The following is a 20,139-nucleotide window of genomic DNA, read 5'->3' on the forward strand; positions in this document are numbered from 1 at the left end:
TATGACCACTCTAGAAATTCGGAGAACTTTTTATTCAGATTGTTGCAGTTGGAATGGAAATGGTTCATGTCTGCTATACACCCTTCTCATGGCCGAGGGAATATAGCAAGAGGCTGACAAAAACTTGAGGTGGTTTTACAGGCTTCTGTATATACAAGGGATACCCATGTCATTGAATATATACTCATATTCAATTAGCCAAATGAAATCACGTGACCAAATCATAGTCATTGGATCAGGGAAATATACTCTTTCTACAGGGGAGGATTGCCAGGCACAGGGAAATGGGTGAGGACTTTGAATTTTCTCTTAAAAGGAAGGAACAAAAAAAAAAAAAGGAAGGAACAGATCCTTGTAAACAGTAATATGTTTTGCCATCCATCTTCAATTTCCCTCGAAATTGTAAAAGTATTATCCAAAGCAGTTAAATCAACTTAAATTACCACTGGTCAGGTGTAAAAATTGTAGAGTATCCACATCCTCAATGGCACATGAATTAAAAAAAAAAAAATCTGATCTGCTGGGGAATAGCATAGTATTTCATTGTTTGAATATTTATATTCATCTGATTGCTATATTGAATGAGGATTCTTTTATATATATTTTGCCATTAGGTTTCTCTCTGAGAATTGCTTGATCGTTTTGTATTCTCTTTGCTCCTCTTCTCCACCATCTTTCCCATCTTCTCATACCCCTACCCTACTCCTCATGTCATTAAAAACAAAAAGAAACAAACATGAGGGAGTATAGCATTTTATGTGAATGGGTTTTTAAATATTTGGGAATCTGGGGACCCCTGGGTGGCTCAGCAGTTGAGCATCTGCCTTAGGCTCAGGGTGTGATCCCGAGGTCTTGGGATGGAGTCCCACGTCAGGCTCCCTGCATGGAGCCTGCTTCTCCCTCTGTCTATGTCTCTGCCTCTCTCTCTGTGTCTCTCATGAATAAATAAATAAAATCTTAAAAAAAAAAATTGGTTGAGACACCTGAGTGGCTCAGTGGTTGAGTGTCTTCCTTTGGTTCAGGTCGTGATCCCTGGGCTGTGGGATCGAGTCCTACATCGGGCTCCCCACAGGAGAGCCTGCTTCTCCCTCTGCCTGTGTCTCTGGCTCTCTCCCTGTGTCTCTCATGAATAAATAAATAAAATCTTTAAAACAAAAACCATTTGGGAATCTCTTATCAAAAAGCATACTTTTGATTCTCCCTTAAATTAGTTGCAAATATTAGTATGCAGTGTATAGTAATTTTCTGTACTTGTTTATCATTTAAAATGAAGCATTCTGTACAAGTATTTTATCTATTTTCCCTCACTCTTTAAGGAGAAAGATTTCCCTGCTCCTGCTGAAGGCCAGTCCCCCAACCTCTGCTCTCATATTTCTTCTCACTCCGAATTCTCCAGAACCTTTTCCCACAGATTATTATCTCTCCCTCCCTTTCCTTTCTCTCTCTGCTGGCTCCTTCTCTTCATCCTTCCCCCCCCCCCCAAAAAAGTTTTCAATTCTCTCCATTTTATTTTATTTTTAAAAAATTTCATTGTAGTTGACTTAACAATGTTTTATTAGCTTAAGGTGAACACCATAAGGATTCCACAACAGTAAGTGTAGTCACCACCTGTTACCATATAATGTTGTTACACTATTATTGTATTTCTTAAACTATACTTTTCACTCTGTGACTGATTTATTTTATAATGAGAAATTTGTGCCTCTTAATCCTCTCCACCTAGTTCGCCCATCCCCTCCCCCTCCCTGCCATTTCCTTCCCCTCTAGGGACCAGCAGTTTGTTCTTTGTATGTATGAGTCTGTTTCTGTTTGTTCTGTTTCTTAGATTCCACATATAAGTGACATCATATGGTATTTGTCTTTCTCTGTCTGAATTATTTCACTTAGCATAGTATATTCTAGGTCCTCTTCTATTTTAAAACAGAAAGATGTCTCCCCCTTCACCCATCACTACTCACTGTTCTTCCTCTTATTTTCTGAGAGAAACTGCTCTCCTCATGGTCTCTTCATCTTCACCTTTCATTCAATTGGTCCGTTTATACCATGACTTCCAACCTTCAATATTTTATTGAAACCGCTTTCACTAAAATCACCATGAACTCCTAGTTGCCCAGCACAATTGATATATTCCGAGTTGGGTTTTTCTTTCTCCTTTTAATTTCTGAATAGCATTTGGCAGGGAAAGTTCCATGAAATTCTATGATTTGTTTAATGGTCTAGTGTATGATCTATTTGGGTGCATTTTCCCAATTGCTCGTGAAAATAATGCGTTTTTGGCAGTAATTTTGTGTAGATTTAGGTAAGTAAATAATGTTAAGTTATTGTATTGTTCAGATCTTTTCTATATTATTATTTTTCTAATTGCAGTGTTAATTATTGAGAGATGCAGTTTTTAAAATTATAGTGTCAATTATAGTATTGAGATTTTTTCTCAATTGTAATATCAATTACTCTTCTAACTATAGTACTGATAATCATTATTATATTAACATGATGCTGATATTGATATTCTATTATAGTAATGTTATATTCTTCAACTATAATTGTGGATTTGTCTATTTCTCCCTTTGGTTTTGCCAAATTTTGTCATGAATTTAGAAGTTCTGTTATTAGCTATCTATATGCTTATGAGTGTTATGTCTTTTTTTAAAAAGATTTTATTTATTTATTCATGAGAGACACAGAGAGAGAGGCAGAGACACAGGCAGAGGGAGAAGCAGGCTCCCTGCAGTGAGCCTGATGTGGGGCTGGATCCTGGGACTGGGATCATGCCCTGAACCAAAGGCAAACGTTTAACCACTGATCCACCCAGGCACCCCTTGAGTGTTATGTCTTTTTGATGAATTGACACCCTTATCCTTATGAAATGTTCCTATATAGCTCTAGTAATACTCCTTCCCTTAAAGTTTACATTGATAGTGAAATAAGTATATCATCTTTCTTTTAGTTAGCATTGCATGTTACATTTCTTGCCATCCTTTATTTTTAACCAATATATATCTTTTTAAATGTCTCTTGTAAATAGCTTATAATTGTTCTGTGCTTTTAAAATGTTTAAATCCAGTTTGAAAATCTGTGAGTTTTTTTATATTTAAAAATATAAGGCCATTTATATTTAATATTTAATGCAACTACTAATAGAGTTGGATTTAAGCCCACCATTTTCTTATTTGTATTCTACTTGTCCCATACATTCTTTCTTCTATTATTCTTCCTTTCCTGCCTACTTTTGAATTAATTGATTATTTTTATACTCAATTTTATATTCTCTTTTTAATCTATCTCCCCTCTTTTCTTTGTGTTTGCTTTAGGGATTCCAATATAAATCCTTAACCTATCACAATCTACTTTGAATGCTATAAACCCAAAATACATCTTACATAAATTTTTGCTTTAGCCAGGTGTCTTTTAAAATAAATAAGATAATATAAAATTATTCTTTATATAAACCCATATATTTATTATCTCTTGCTCTTCATTCTTCTCTATAGATGTGAGTTCCTTTCTATTATAATTTTTCTCCAGCCTGAAGAAACTTCTCCATAATTTCTTACAGTTTGAGCCTGCTGGCACAAATTCAGCTTTCATTTATCGGAATGTCTTTAGTTCACCTTCATAGTTTTAAACTTCATCTATAAATGCTGACATAATTTAAAACTTACAAATACTTACAAGAATAGCACAAATAGTTCCCATATGTCCTTTAGCTGGATTCACTAATTTTTAACATTTTGTCACATTTGTCCCATCATTCTTCTTCTTTTAATATATACATATATAAATATGCAAGCGTATATATGTATATAGATATGTATTATGTATGTGCATATTCACATATTATTTATTCTTATTAAGATGAGAGTAGATTATTTCATGACCCTTTTATTCCATAATACTTTAATAGGCATTTGTTAAGAAAGCAGATAATCTCTAACATAACCATAATACAGTTATGAAGTTCAGAAATTTCACCACTTAATTTCTAAACAGATTTTAAAACACACTATTTTGGATCTGTTAATAGGAATGATGATTGGATTGAGTTCCATGTTTTGTTGGTTCTTCTCTCATAGTCTACTCTTTATCTTAAATGAAATTATTTCACATTATTCTGCACTTTAAATGCTTGATTCTCTCTCAAGTATGAGAATCAGTGTGACCACCTCCATAAAAGTTCCTGGACTGTTCTGTCTGGGATAGTTTATTTTATTTTATTTTATTTTATTTTATTTTATTTTATTTTATTTTATTTTATTTTATTGATTTTTTTGAGAGCAAGAGAGAGAGAAGGGAAGAGAAAGATAGAAATGTAAAAAATTATTTACAACTGACAACAGTGGCATCTGCTGGCCACTTTTAACTATTTCTCAGTGGAATAAAGAAAAAATGTCAACTGGATTTTCCTCTGCAGTTTTCTGAAGAGTTTGAGGAACAACTGCTTGCCATGCACTGGGCAAACTGTCTTTGAGTTATCCTTAACACAATTTAACAGTGATACCTCTGTGTTTTTTTTTTAAAGTTTTGATTTATTTGAGAGAGAGTGAGCCTGAGCAAGTCAGTGAGAGAGAGCACAAGCAGGGAGGAGGAGCAGAGGGAGAAGCAGACTCTCTGCTGAGCAGAGGGCCCAATGTGGGACTTGATTCCAGGACGCTGAGATCATGACTTGAGCCCAAGGCAGATGCTTAACCAACTGAGCCACCCAGGTGCCCTTATATCCTTGTCATATAAATGTGCATGTATTCTTTTCACTACTTCAATCTGAGAACAGTCTTTTTTTAAATGTTTTAATTTTTAATTTTATTTATTTTTTAAAGATTTTATTCATTTATTCATGAGAGACACACAGAGAGAGAGAGAGAGAGAGGCAGAGACATAGGCAGAGGGAGAAGCAGGCTCCTCACAGGAAGCCCCATGGGGGACTCGATCCCAGAACTGTGGGATCATGCCCTGAGTGGAAGGCAGATGCTTAACCGCTAAGCCACCCAGGTGTCCCCAGTCTAAGAATATTAACATACAACCTTCCTTAGCCTCTAAGAGCAGATAAAGAAGTTGTTTTGAATGCAATATTTTTTTTGAGAAGATTTATGGTATAAACAGAGGAAACTTGAAATGGGAGCAAGAGTTTAGAGATACCCCAGCTTTCTAGACCACACTCTAATATTAATTATTAGTGTAACATTAAACTTTAGGTCTGTTCGGTCAGCTGTAAAATAAGGGGTTTGAAATAAATAGCTCCTAAGGTGCTTTCCAGATCTAAAAGCTAATATATATAAATTTATAATATATATATTATATAATTATAATATATATATAATTTGGTACATTAGTTGGCAGTTACTCTTTGTTACATAAATAAAGCTATTTAGTATTTAATGTGAGTAAAAAACACAGTTCTGTGAGAGGATAGATCACCTCTCTACTCTTTCACTTTTACTACACTGAAAGTGTTTAGACTAGCAAACAAAGCAAAGATAAGGTCCTTTCACAGTTTAATACCCAATGTTTCATAGTTAAGACCTGAGTTTTTGATATGTTTTGCCCTTTTCTAGCTGTGGGGTCTCAGAACAAAGCACATGATCCAGACCTCAATATTGTGGATTGTAAAATGGGTAGAAGAAAAATTGTCTTATTTACCTTCCTAACATAAAGATTATGAGATCAAATGAGCTATTGTTTGTGAATATGTTTTTAATAGTACAAAGTACTAAATTAGCTTCATTGTCTCATTTTAAATAGAGAAGATAGCTCTGGAAGTACTGTAGTGAATAGAAGGCAGGCCCTGGGGGGCTGGGGTCTCCACTCCAGCTCTGGTTATGTACGCTCTGTGACATTGGAGAAATCACTCAATCTTTCCAAATTTCATGGTTGCAGCTACAAATTTGAGGTATTAATAATACCTTTCTCATTCTGTTGCTGAAAATATATCTGTAAAGTATTGGTGTTAAGTCATTAACTTAAGTTGGTTTCTTTTTTTTTTTCCTTTAGATTTTTGTTGTGGTAAAATACACATAATATTTACCACCTTAATCATTTTTTAAAAAATGTACAGTTTAGTGATATTCAGTAATTCATATTTGTGTGACCATTGTCACCATCCATCTTCAGAACATCTGGTAGAACAGAAACATTATCCATTAAATGAAAATGCTCTATTCAAGTTTCATCCATGTAGCATATGTCAGAGTAGCCTTCCGTCTTTTAAGGCTAATAATATTTCATTTCATGAATATACCACATTGTGCTTATCCACTCATCTGTTGATGGATACGTAGGTTACTTCCATGTTTTAGCGGTTGTGAATGATGCTGCTCTGGACATGGGTGTGCCAATATTTCTTTGAGACCCAGCTTTGATTTCTTTTGCGTGTATACCCAGAAGTAGAATTGTTGGATCATATGGTAGTCCTGTGTTTAATTTTTGGAGGAACCACCATATTCCTTCACATAGTGGTTGCAGCATTCTATAATTCTACCAACAGTGCAAAAGGGATCCAATTTCTCCATGTCTTCATCATCATTTATTTTTGATAGTAGTGACTATAAGGTGGTTTCTCATTGCCGTTTTGATTTGCATTTTCCTAAGGATTAGTAATTTGGATCTTTTTTCATGTGATTGTTGGTCATTTGTATATCTTCTTTGGAGAGATGTCTTTGCAAGTACTTTGCCCATATTTTAAATTAGGTTGTTTGCTTTTTGTTGTTGAATTGTAGGTATTCTCTATATATTCTGGATATTAGTCCCTTATCAAAAACATGATTTACCAATATTTTCTCCCGCTTCATAGACTGCATCAATGTTCATAAGGCTATTGGTCTGCAGTTTTCTTGTAGTATTGTTGTCTGGCTTTAGTATCAGAACAGTGTTGGTTTCAAAGGAGGAATTAGGAGTCAGGAAGTGCCCTCTCCAATTCTGGGGGGTAAGTGTAAGAAGGATTGGTTTTATTTCTTCTCTAGATGTTTGGTGGAATTCACAAGGGAAGTCTTCAGGTCCAGAACTTTTCTTTGTTGAATTTTTTTTTGATTACTGATTCAATCTACTGATAATCAGATTTTCTATATCTTTTTGACTCCATCTCAAAAAGGTGTTGTGTTTCTAAGAATTTGTTCACTTCATCTAGGTTATCCAACTTTTTGGCAAAGAATTTCTTATGTTTTTCTCATAAGAATTTTTATTTCTGTAGAATTGGTAGTAATGTCTCCATTTTCATCTCTGATTTTCATAATTTGAGTCTTTTCTCTTTTTTCCCTTAATCCAGCTGAAGATTTTCAATTTCACTGATATTTTTGAAGAATCAACTTTTGGTTGTATTGATTTTTTCCTGTTTTTCTACTATCGATTTCATGTATTGCTTCTCTGATCTATATTATTTAATTCCTCCTGTGAACTTTGATTTTAGTTTGTAGTCTTTCTAGTTTTGTAAGTTGTAAAGTTAGGTTGTTGATCTTTCTTAATGTAAGTGTTTTAGCTATAAATTTCCCTCTCAGCATTACTTTTGCTATGTCCCACAAATTTTGACATGTTGTATTTTCATATTCACTTATCTCAAATTATTTTATAATTTCCCTTGTGATTTGTTCTTTGCTCCATTGGTTGTTTAATAGTATATTTTTCCATTTCCACAAATTTGTATGTTTTCCAGTTTTACTTCTGTTATTCATTTCTAACTCTTATCTTCATTGTAGTCAGAGGAGATACTTTGAATAATATCTGTCTTCTAAAACCTATTAAGACTTAGTTTGTGGTTTAACACATTGTTCTCATTGGAAAATGTCCTATGTGCACTTGAGAATAACGTATATTCTGTTGTTCTGTTGTTGTTAGGTAGTGTGTTCCATATGTATGTTTCATATATATATCTTGTTGGTTTATTGTGTTAAGTCCTCTGTTTAAGTAACTATCTTTTGTCTGGTTTTCCTATCCATTATTGAGAGTGGATTATTAAAATCTCCAGCTATTGTAGAAATGTTTATTCCTCCTTTCAATTTTATCAATTTATGCTTTATGTGTATTGATGGTCTATTATTAGGTGCAAAAATGTTTCTAATTATTATATTTTGCTATTTTGAAGCTCTTTTAAATGTATAATGTCATTCTTTATCTCATATACTTTTTTATTTAAAATTCATTTTATGGGGCACCCTGGGTGGCTCAGCGGTTTAGCGCTGCCTTCAGCCCAGGGTCTGATCCTGGAGACCCAGGATCGAGTCCCACGTCGGGTTCCCTGCATGGAACCTGCTTCTCCCTCTGCCTGTGTCTCTGCCTCTCTCTCTCTCTCTCTCTCTGTCTCTCATGAATAAATAAATAAAATCTTTAAAAAAAATTCATTTTATCTGATGTTAGTATGGCCCCTTCTGTCCTTTTCTGACTACTATTTGCATGAAATATCTGTTTCCAACATTTCACTTTCAACCTATTGGTGTCTTTGGAGCTAAAGTGAGTCTCCTGTAGATAGCAGTTGACATGAAAACATAACATTTTTTTTAATTATCAATTCTTCCAATCTCATCTTTTGACTAGAGAGTTTAATCCACTTACATTTAGAGTAACTACTGATAAGGACTTCTTTTATTTGCTATTTTTTATATATACCTCATAGCTTTTTTGTCCCTCATTTCCTATATTACTGTTGTCTTTGTGTTCGGTTGATTTTTTTTTGTTGTAGTGAACATATTAATTTTCTTCTCATTTTTTTTTGTGGTATTCTATTACTATTTTCTTTGAAGTTACTGTGAGGATTACATTTAACATCCTAAAGTTATAACACTCTTATTTGAACTTATATCAGCTTAACTTCAAATAACATACAAAAACCTGTTCTTTTAGAGCTTTTTCCCACTACTTTCAGTTATTGATGTCAGAAGATTACATCTTTATACATTGTGTGTCTTGGAACATAAACTGATAATTAGTTGTTTTTTTTGTTTTTTGTTTTTTGTTTTTTTTAATTTTTTTTTAATTTTAATTTTTTTTTTTTATTTATGATAGTCACAGAGAGAGAGAGAGAGAGGCAGAGACATAGGCAGAGGGAGAAGCAGAATCCATGCACCGGGAGCCCAACGTGGGATTCAATCCCGGGTCTCCAGGATCATGCCCTGGGCCAAAGGCAGGCGCTAAACCACTGCGCCACCCAGGGATCCCCGATAATTAGTTTTTATAATGTGATAGACTCTTAAATCAGGTAGAAAATAAGTCTAGTTAAAAACCATTGTTAGGGGTCAGTGGTTGAGCATTTGCCTTTGGCTCAGGGTGTGATCCTGGGGTCCTTGTATGGAGTCCCACATTGGGCTTCCTGCATGGAGCCTGCTTCTTCCTCTGCTTTTGTCTCTGCTTCTTTCTCTCTCTCTCTCTGTGTCTCATGAATAAATAAAATCTTAAAAATTGTTAACAATAATACTAGTTTTTATAATATATCATTTATTTATCTTTACTAAAATCTTTATCTCTTCTTATGGCTTTGATTTATTAGCTAGTGTTCCTCATTTCAACTTTCAGAAGTCCTTTTAGCATTTTTTTGCAGGGTAGGTCTGATGGTAGCAAACTCTCTCAGTTTTCATTTGTCTGGGAATGTCTTGATCTCCCTCACTTTAGAAGGATAGTTTTGCCAGGTGTAAGATTCTAGGCTGGTTTTTTTTTTTTTTTCTTTCAGCTCTTTGAATGAATCAGCCCATTGCCTCTGGCTTCCAAAGCTTCTGATTAGAAATCTGCTCATAATCTTATTGAGGATCATTATGAATTACTTCTCTCTTGCTACTTTTGGTATCATCTCTTTGCTTTTTTTGGCTTTGGACAGCTTGATTATAATGTGTGTCAGTGTGGATCTCTCTTAATTCATCTTGGAATTTATTGAGCTTCTTGGTTGTTTTTGTTAATGTCTTTCATTAAATTGGGAATTTTTTTGACCCTTATTCCTCTGCCTCTTTCTCCTCTCCTTCTGGGGTTCCCACAACTTATATGTTCATCCACTTGATGGTCACTTAGGTTCCATTAACATTTTTTCAGTTCTTTTTCTTTGTTTTTCAGACTTAATAATTGTCCTATCTTCATGTTCATAGATTCTTCTGCCTGGTTGAATCTGTCATTGAATCACTCCAGTGAATTTTGTATTTTATAAACTGTAGTTTTCATTTCTAGAATTTATTTTTGATTTCTTTTTAGGTGTTCTTTTTATTAATATCTCCATTTTGTGTATACATTGTTTTCTGTATGTCATCTTTTAGTTCTTTGAGCATTTTTAAGACAACTGTTCTAAAGTCTTTATCAAGTAGGTCTACCATCTGGTCTTTTTCAGGGACAGTTTCGCACATTTATTTTTTTCCTCTGAATGGTCCATATCATCCTGTGTTTTTTGTGTGTCTTATAATGTTCTTGTTAAAAACTGGGGGGGGGGGGCAGCCTGGGTGGCTCAGCGGTTTAGCGCCACCTTCAGCCCAGGTTGTGATCCTGGAGACCCGGGATAGAGTCCCACATCTGGCTCCCTGCATGGAGCCTGCTTCTCCCTCTGCCTATGTCTCTCTCTCTCTCTCGCTCTCTCATGTTCTGTGTCTCTCATGAATCAATAAATAAAATTTAAAAATAAATCCCTGGGCATTCGAATTATGTGGTAATTTTGGTAATCAGATTCTCCCCTTTACCCAGGGTTTGTTGTTTATTTTTTTCTGTTTTGATCTTGATTGATATAGGATGTCTCTGTGCCGAAGATCAGCTTGGGTATAAATTTGAAGTCTTCTCAGGTTTTTTCTGAGTCTGTGCCTTTCCTTGAATATGCACATTAGCTTTGTAAATTCAAAAGCAGTTGTTTGGGCTTTTTAATGTCCTGCTCTTTAATATCTGGTTCCCAAAAGGAGAAAGGAATTGGCTTTTGAGTCTTCCTGGAAGTTGCTTTGCCTAAGAACAAACAATGGGCATGTATATAGGGGTGTGTGCAACAATGGCTGACTGCCTCTTTCTGTACCTCTGTGATTGGAATTAGCTCATATACAAACATGTGTAGGGAAGTGGGAGATGTGTTTCTTTGATTACCTCAGGCCTCAGGGATAGTAGAAAGGCTTTTTGATTTTTCATACATCGTTTCCAGTTAGCTTTCCATGGGCAATCTGATTTAAATCTGATGCTTTCATCTACTTAACCCCACTGCTTGTATTCCTGACCTGTTCTAAATTAGGTACCACCACTCACTTTGGAAATAATTACCACAATCCAGTTTGTAGATTAGATTTCTCAATATTGGTCTCACTTAGGATTTGCCATTTCTGTCCCTTCTGACTCTATGCTTTCTCCTATACATCTGCTCTTTTCCTTTGCCTAATTTTTATTCCCTTTCAATATACCACACAATGAATGGAGCAGTGTGACCTATTATAATACCATCTTAGAAGGTAATGTTGAGTGATTTCTCAGCAGCTTCATCAAACCTGGATGACAGAAAAAGATGACCTCAGTATGATGTTTGTTAGAGTGCCAGCCATGCCAAAAAGTAGTCAACTTCTTTCACATTAGCATAAAGACTACCTTTATATGGAGACACTTATCTCTCCCATACGTTCATATTCATTCTTCCTTTTGGTTCTGTCTTTCCATCACTTTATAAAAAGGGTCTTTAAAGAAACTCTATTTTGCTTTGAACTAATAAAATATAAAATAATAATAATCTCTGTTTCTATGCCAGAGATGGCAGATACCAGGAAATGCACCAACACTCTTCCATTTGGTACACAGAGTGAACATTAATCATTCCAGACATTTCTACTGATCGATCAGTCCAAATGTATCCTCAAAATTCTCCTTGGTATAATTCCATGGGACACCCCTACCAATTTATCACATTTGCCACATGATGGGATAGCTCTCTGCTCTCTTGAAATAAGGTGTAGCTAGTCAAGAAGAACTGAATTTTCCAGAGCTTAGCTTTGTGGTCTAATCAAGGAGAGAAAAATTTCCCAAAGCCATTATACATATATTTATAGAGACCACCTCTGGCCCAGACACTCTGCTAAGAATGGCTGAGAAAGTAGACACAGTCCCTGCTATCACACAGTATGTAGTTTGGTACATAGATTTTCAGAACCTTCTAATAAGGTAAATAGTAGAGATTTTTTGTTTGTTTGTTTTCTTCTGTTTACCTTTTGTTTTAGTTAGGACTGGCCATAAAAAAAAAATGAAGCATTGTGTCTTTAGAGTATAGGCAGGGCAAATCCTAGACTTGGAATTTGCGGTGAGATATGAAAGAAAGAAACTGAAAAGGAAAGTTGCACAGAAACTAGAACAAAGATAGTTTATCTTAAAATTTTGCTAGAGACAGACTCTGAAGGACAGTCATCATTTATTTTGGTGCATAGCCTCTAAACTAACTTTTCCATGTTCCACGAGTACCCCCATCTTATCAGGTGGACCATGTTTTCCTGTGTAGAGACTGAAAATATCAGATAATTTGCTTTCTTGACTTTTCTCACAGCTAAGACACAGTCATATGACTCTTACTCTGTCAATCAGAAGCACTATCTCTGATTTTAGTCAGATGTTAGTGACTCTAAGAAGTAGAGGCAGTGCAGAATCCAGATTAGTAACAAATGGTGATACTGGTGATGGCTACCATCAAGGCCCAGAGGCAGCAGTGGGAGCTCTAGTGACAGCATCCTATATCAGCAGAAGAAGCCAAGGAGATCAGTGCATTGCTGTTACGTTTGTATCAGCATACGGTATATCTTCAATACATCAGTTATTGGAGTGAATCTAGCCCCTTTTCCTGGCTTCAATCAGATACACCTTATTTTGTCTTGAATAAATCAGAATCAGTTTCTGAAGCAAAGAGGAACAAAACAAAAAATGATTACTATGTAGACGTAGTTAGTATCAATCTGTGTTCAGTGTTGCTAGAGGTTTTCTCTGAATAATATAGAGAGAAAGAGCTCTGTTTCTAATTCTAACCTTATGTCAAATCATAATCCACAAAAATAGTTCAATTTGTTTTCTTGGTCATCATGGTTTTATTGAGTCTTTTAGATTTTTTTCTTAAAATTTGAGGATAGAGATACGAGTTTCACAATTAGGTGAGATAAAAAGCTTCAGTCTCTAAGAGATTTGAGCAAAGTTAAAAATACATGGACTCTGATTTAAAAATAAAAACATAATATCTAATTAAAGGGGTTTTTTTTAGTGGGACGTATCTGCTGCCAATCTTGTCAGTTCCAAGGATAGCTATTCTGTGGCTGCATTTGAGGATGCATATCCATTGTAAATACAATATAAATGTTCCTCACGAAGTGCTACAGTATTAGTTATACTGTTACTTAAGTTTATAAATAGTTTCTGTTTATTGAGTTAAGCATATATTTGACCATGGCAGAGTTCTATTTTATTGAGATTCTGTGCTACCCACCTAAATAAGAAAGTCTGGGAAATATCTAAACTATAATTAAATTTCAGAAGTAGACCTAGGACTTCCCACCCTGAAAACATGTCATTTGTTCAACTATTCTCTCACTAAGAAACATTGCTTATATACTTATGCTGTAGGTGCTTTGTGAGTTTACTCTGACCCTTATACCAGGTTATGTGACAGTCTGATACCTCTGAATGGATCTCAGAGCAGAGGGAGCTGGAAAAGTAACCCTGTCAATTGGGCCAGATGGATCCAACAGACTGTATAGAGTTGGAGGTATCAATGGTGGTGGTGAAAATATGTGAATTTTGCAACAAGACTTGGAGGAAGAATCACAGTGCAAGGCCCTGAGGTTCTGAAGCAAGGCTATGCCATCTGGAGAGAAGAATTGTATACTTTTCAAAACCATTGGTATGCTATCCTGCCGAAAACCATGATATTTCACTGTTCAAAAGCAGTTCAAAAGCACTGTTCAAAAGTAAACTATCCCTTTCAGATAATTTGTTGTTGGTGTTTGGCAAAGCAATTGATTTTTCTATGTTGATTTTCGTATCCTACAACTTTCCTGAATTCATTTATTAGTTTTAGCAGTTTCTTGGTGAAGTCTTTAGGGTTTCTATATATAAAATGTCATCTTCAAACTGAGATAATCTTTCTCCTTCCTTTCCAATTTGGATATCTTTTATTTTCTTGACAATTGCTAAGACCTCCAGTACTATGCTGAATCGAAGTGATGAGAGTGGGCATCTTTGCCACGTTCCAGATCTTAGGAGAAAAGTTGTCAATGTTTTACCATTGATTATGAGGTTAGTTGTGTGTTTGTCATATGTGGATTTTACTGTGTTGAGATAAGTTCCTTTTATACTTAATTTTTTAAGAGTTTATATCATAAAATCGTGTTGAATTTTGCCAGATGCTTTTTCTGCATCTATTGAAATGATTAATTTTTTTTTAGCCTTTCTGTTAATGTGATGTCTCAGACTGATTTGTGTACTATTCTTGCATCCCAGGAATAAATCCCACTTGATCATGTGTTTGATCCTTTTAATTGGCCTCTGAGTTCAATTAGCCAGTATTTCCTAAGGAATCTTGCACCTGTGTTCACCAAGGTTATTAGCCTGTAGTTTTTTAGTGGTGTCTTTTTCTGGGTCTGATATCAGGGTGATACTGGCTTCATAAAATGAATTTGGAAGTGTTTCCTCTTATTTTTCGAAAGAGTATAAGAAGGATCAGTATTTATTCTTCTTTAAATGTAGAATTCACACACACTAGCCATCTGATTCGTTACAACATTATTCACAATAGCTAAAATGTAGAAGCAACCTCAATATACATCAATAGATAAACGGATAAAGAAAATGTGGTATGTAATACAATGGAATATTATTCAGTCTTGAAAAAGAAGGAAGTTCTGCCATTTGCAACAATATGGATAAATTTGGAGGGCATTGGAGAGAGCATTATGTTAAGTGCTGTAGTCAAAGAGTACAAAGTTTTATGTGTGCAAGATGAATAAATCCTAGAGCTCTACTGTACAGCATAGAGCCTACACTTAACAATATAGTATTGTGCACTTCAAAATTTGTTAGAGGGCAGCTATTATGTTAAGTATTCTTAACAACAACAACAATAATAAATAAAACAGAATGAAGTTTTGGGTGTGATGAGTATGTTTATGGCATAGAATGGCGATAGTCTCTTGGATGTATACTTAGCTCAAATTGTATACATTGAATATACATAACTTTTCGTATATTAGTCATACCTCTGTAAAGTGGTTTAATGTTTCATTTGAAATCGAAAAGCTCATAAAATAAGAAAATTAAAAGCTCTAATAAATACACTAAAGAAGGAATGACCCAAACTATATACCCAAATACTAAAGTGAATTTGTGCCCCTTTGACACTTTGAGCCACTGTCAGTAGAGGATGCTGTTGCCTCTTTTATAAAGCGTCCTTTCAAAGAAAGCTTTCCAGGGCTGTGACCCTCTAGGAAGGGCAGGAAGGGAAAATGAAAGTGAGTTGCAGAGATGGGGACTGCCTGGTGAAAATGATTCATGCAATTTGACTTCCTGCTGCACAAAACAGCAAGGACTGAAAAAGCCATGAAAACACTAGGGAAATTATAAGCAGATGGAGATGTTGGTGCCAAAACTGTCCTGAGAATAATACTCTAAGGTGATTTTAAAGACAAGGAAACGATATAATTGAAATACTTGCACATTGCTATCTCCTTCAATATATGATTTAGTTACCAAAAGAGTTGACCATTCCTGTTTTTTTGGAAGCTTGAACTTAATTAAACAAAGTTGTTCAAACATGGGTTAGGACAACTTTTAATTTACTCCACTGCTTTTTGATTTTCGGGGAAGGTCAAGTGTGTGTACTATAGTCTGCAGCATTTTGCCCCGTGGCCCAGATTTTATGAACAATGAGATGTGTCTTGGAATAAGTTTAAGAAAAAGAGAAGTCATCGATGAAGATTTTTGAATTGGGCTGGAAGACCCTCAAGATGGCACAGTTATGATTATAAGGCATGTAGGAGCTGGGGCCCCCTGGCCAGGACTGGATACCAGGTCTCCCCTTCCCCAGCTTGTTATGTGAATTTGCACAAGTTGTTTCACCTCTCAGAATTTCTACTGGTTTGTAAATTATTCACCATAACGGCTAACATGGAGAAAACTCTTAGTATGTGGTAGTATTATTTAAATTATTTAAATTGTTTCTGTGGTCTCATTTGATTTTTTATAACAGTTATAAAGTGGGTGGAGAAAGTGTTTTTTGTCCCTACTTTAAAGATGAAGAAAAAATAAAATAATAAAATAAAATAAAATAAAATAAAATAAAATAAAATAAAATAAAATAAATAAAGATGAAGAAAAGGAGGTATGGAGCTCTCAGTGGAGAGCTTGAATTGCATGCTAATATTCCCACACTTGGTAGGGAAGACTGAGATTCCAATTTAGCATTCTCTGAAGTCAAAAGCCATGCTTTTTCTAAAATCTACCCCAGTGCTTCTGGTGTCATCATCGATGAACATGAAAATCATCTGTGGATCCTGGTGAAATGCAGCTTCCAGTTTAGTGGGACTGCAGTAGGCTCCGAGGCCCTGCATTTCAAAGCCTTTCTTTGGCGGCCAGCAAGCCAGCAGCATCTCCTGAGAGCTAGTTAGAAATAAGAATCTTGACCCCAGATCCACTGAATCTGAATCAGTGTTTTTTAAAAAGAGTTATTTATTAACTTTTTGAGGGATATGTGTGAGTACAGGTGGGGGCAGATGGAGAGAATCTTCAAGCAGCCTCCCCCTCCCTGTTGAGTCTAAGAGAGCTTGGAGTCTGACCAGGGGGGCTCCATCTCAGACCCTGAGATCATGACCTGAGCCAAAACCAAGAGTTGGTGCTCAAATGAATGAGCCACCCAGGAGCCCCTCCAGTCTGCGTTTTAACAAGATCCCTGGAAGATTAATTTGTTGAGGTGTTAAAAGCACTGATCTAGAACAGGAGTCACTAAACTTCTGTAAATGTAAGTAGTTTAGGTTTTGTAGTCTCTGGTGGTTCCTTTGCACATTGGAAATTTAGAAGTTCAGGTTTAATCCACACTTCCCTGATCCGTGAGAACAGAGCTGTGTTTGGTGAATTAAGGTCTTAGTTACAGGTACTTCGTCTTTCCCTGAAAAGCCCCCCAAAAAAACTTCAAGGTTCTCAATTTTTGCTTGACAATCAATTACCTACTGGTGGCAAAACACCTACATCTGCGGCAACTGAGATTCGAGCTGAGTGGAAATATGTGATATCATGTAAGTTTTAATGACGATTTTATGATGCCTTTTTGTAAACTTGAGCACACCACAAATATACTAAAATGAGAATCTCAAGTGGCAGTGTTCATGAGAACAATGTGGGACTCTTGACAGAACACAGAGGGGATCTGCCATAAGAGATGGCTGGGAGTCCTGGGGCAGACCCAGGAATCCTCCCCTGAAGACTGCTTCACAGGTGGTCCTCAAGGTCCAGTCCAGGGATGTCTTGGGAGATCCTGGCCTTAGCCAGTCCAGCTGAAACTGCATTGGCCCCCCCCCCCCCACCCGACAGAAATCTCTGAAGGAAGTCTCAGGAAGAATTGACAGTGGAATTACGAATGACATCCTTTTATTTTGGTGATTGAATCAAATTCCAAGTTTATCCTACAAATTGCTGGATGTATCCACTAGGGGTCACGATTGAGTCTATATCAAGGCCAAAGTACTATTTGAGCAATGGTTCTCATACCTTTTGGGTTAATCTCTTTAAACTCTTAAAAATCAGGGAAGACTCCAAACAGCTTAGGTTTAATGGGTTAATAGCTACTGATACATATATATTATTAGGAGTAAAAGTGACAAATTAAAAAATATTGTCAACTATAATAAACCACTACATGTTAGTATAATGTTTTTATAAAAGTAAGTATATTCTTCAAAAAAGCCATATTGAGAAGAATGGTATGTGTTTATGTTTTCATAAATCTCTTTTTTTAAAGATTTTATTTCTTATTTTTTCATGAGAGACAGAGAGAGAGGCAGAGACACAGGCAGAGGGAGAAGCAGGCTCCCTGTGGGGGGCCTGAGGTGGGACTCCATCCCAGGACCAAGGGATCACACCCTGAGCCAAAGGCAGATGCTCAACCACTGAGCCACCCAGGCGTCCCTGTTTTTATAAATCTTTAATATCTGGCTTAAGAAAAGACACCTAGATTCTTATATCTGCTTCTGTATTCAATCTTTTGTGATGTCACACATTGTGAAAAGTCCACAGTAAACTTGCGAGACAATGAGAGTGACAATGGCTATTAATGTCTTAGCATTGTAATGACAATAATTTTGACATACTGGATTCTCTGAAAGTCTCATGGAGGCCTAGGGTTCCCTAGACCACACTTTGAGAACCACTGTGTAGAACAAAGATGAGGCCAGGATTTCACAGGCTGGAGATCAAAAGTCCAAACCGTATATTAGCGTTCTCAGACCTTCTCAATATGATTGCAACCATCCTAATAGTTACTCCCATTTTTCTATTAACTGAACGGTGTAGACTAGCTGTTATAAATCTTCCTGTTGGGCAGCCCCGGTGGCTCAGCGGTTTAGCGCCACCTTCAGCTCGGGGTGGATCCTAGAGACCTGGGATCGAGTCCCACATCGGGCTCCCTGCATGGAGCCTGCTTCTCCCTTTGCCTGTTTCTCTGCCTCTCTCTGTGTGTGTCTCTCATGCATAAATAAATAAAATAAAATAAAATAAAAAAATCTTCCTGTTTATTTTCTACTCTGAGGAAAGAGTGTTTTGTGTATTTTCCTACTCTGAGTCTCTGCTCTTGTGTTCTTGTGTCTCTTCTTATTTTAGTTCCTCTCACTCATTACCCTCTGTCAAATCTATATTAAATATAAGACTTTTAAATTTGAACCTTCTCTACGTAGAATAAACTGACTTTTCAGAAGTATCTTTCTTGCTTTGTTCTCACTGCTCTTGGGTTAAATGATGTCCTTAAATACTGATTTCTATGATAGTCACTTCAGCATAAATTCTTTTTCCCTTTGCTAAATTGACAGTTCTTTAAGGATGCCTGTGCACACCAGCCATTTTTATATGAACATGCTGATACCTAAGTTTTTTAAATGAGATTCCAAAAGAATAGTCAAACCATTTACATAATTTCTTTAAAATGTCAGAATTTCAAAAATCAGAATGAATTGTAAGATATGAACGAGTTTACAATAGAGAATCCAAGCTGATGACTTATTTAGAATATTATTTGATTCTCAAGGTCACATTCATATAGCCAAAGGTGATGAGCTAAAAAGTAGAATTAAATTCAACTGTAACTTAGCAGAAATGTGGGAACATTGTTTTGGGGAATATTTTATACAGGAATAATTTAGGTGAATATCTTATAACCTACAAAATATCACTTGGAAATAGGTTCACACAGGCAAACCATATAGTTCATGGTGGTTTTCAAACCATGTAAGTAACATGTTTGCAGCCAATTTCATGTTTATGTATATATTTCACCACATGCTGAAGGAAGACATACATAAAGTGTCTTTATCTGTTTTTGTAGAATCATCCATTAGTCTGTCAGTCTGAAAATTACCAATCTAAACATATTTGAAACAATGAACTATTCCCTTAGCAGCTAACAGAAAGCAAGATTGAAGTTTCCATCTTCTGGAATGTTATTATCTCTCCCTATTGTACCCTATTATGAGGTTTTCAATAGCCAACTTTCAAATTTGAATTTTCTGTGAACAGAATATTTCTAAAGAAAACATGTTAATCATTGGAGCTCTTTTCCCCAGGATTAAGCTACAAGGAAAGAACAGGATCTGCACCAAACTGTTCATGCATTCCAGCTAAACTTCCTCTAAAAAGTCCATAATAATTTTCTTTTACACTGGAGAAAACTTTGGCATTTAACAGATCAGGATTTAAAGCTCAACTTCAAATCCTTGGCAAGGTAGTGCACATTTCTGAGACTCTGTTTCCTCATTAGTTTAAAGGGGGTGGGGGGGAAGGAATATTTATCTTGCAAAATTTTGATCACTTATGATACTAGTTATGATTTGGGGGCATTTGATGTGTGTTATCGTATTTCAGATATAAATACATGTAATAACTGCTGTGATTTTTCCCTTCCTACAGGAATGCTGAGTTTTAACTTCTTTTTTATTGAGATAAAATTTACATAAAATAAAATCCACAGATCTTAAGTGTTCAGTTAAATGGGTT

The sequence above is a fragment of the Canis lupus genome, chromosome 25 (genome assembly GCF_048164855.1).
Source record: "Canis lupus baileyi chromosome 25, mCanLup2.hap1, whole genome shotgun sequence".
Lineage (NCBI taxonomy): Eukaryota > Metazoa > Chordata > Mammalia > Carnivora > Canidae > Canis > Canis lupus.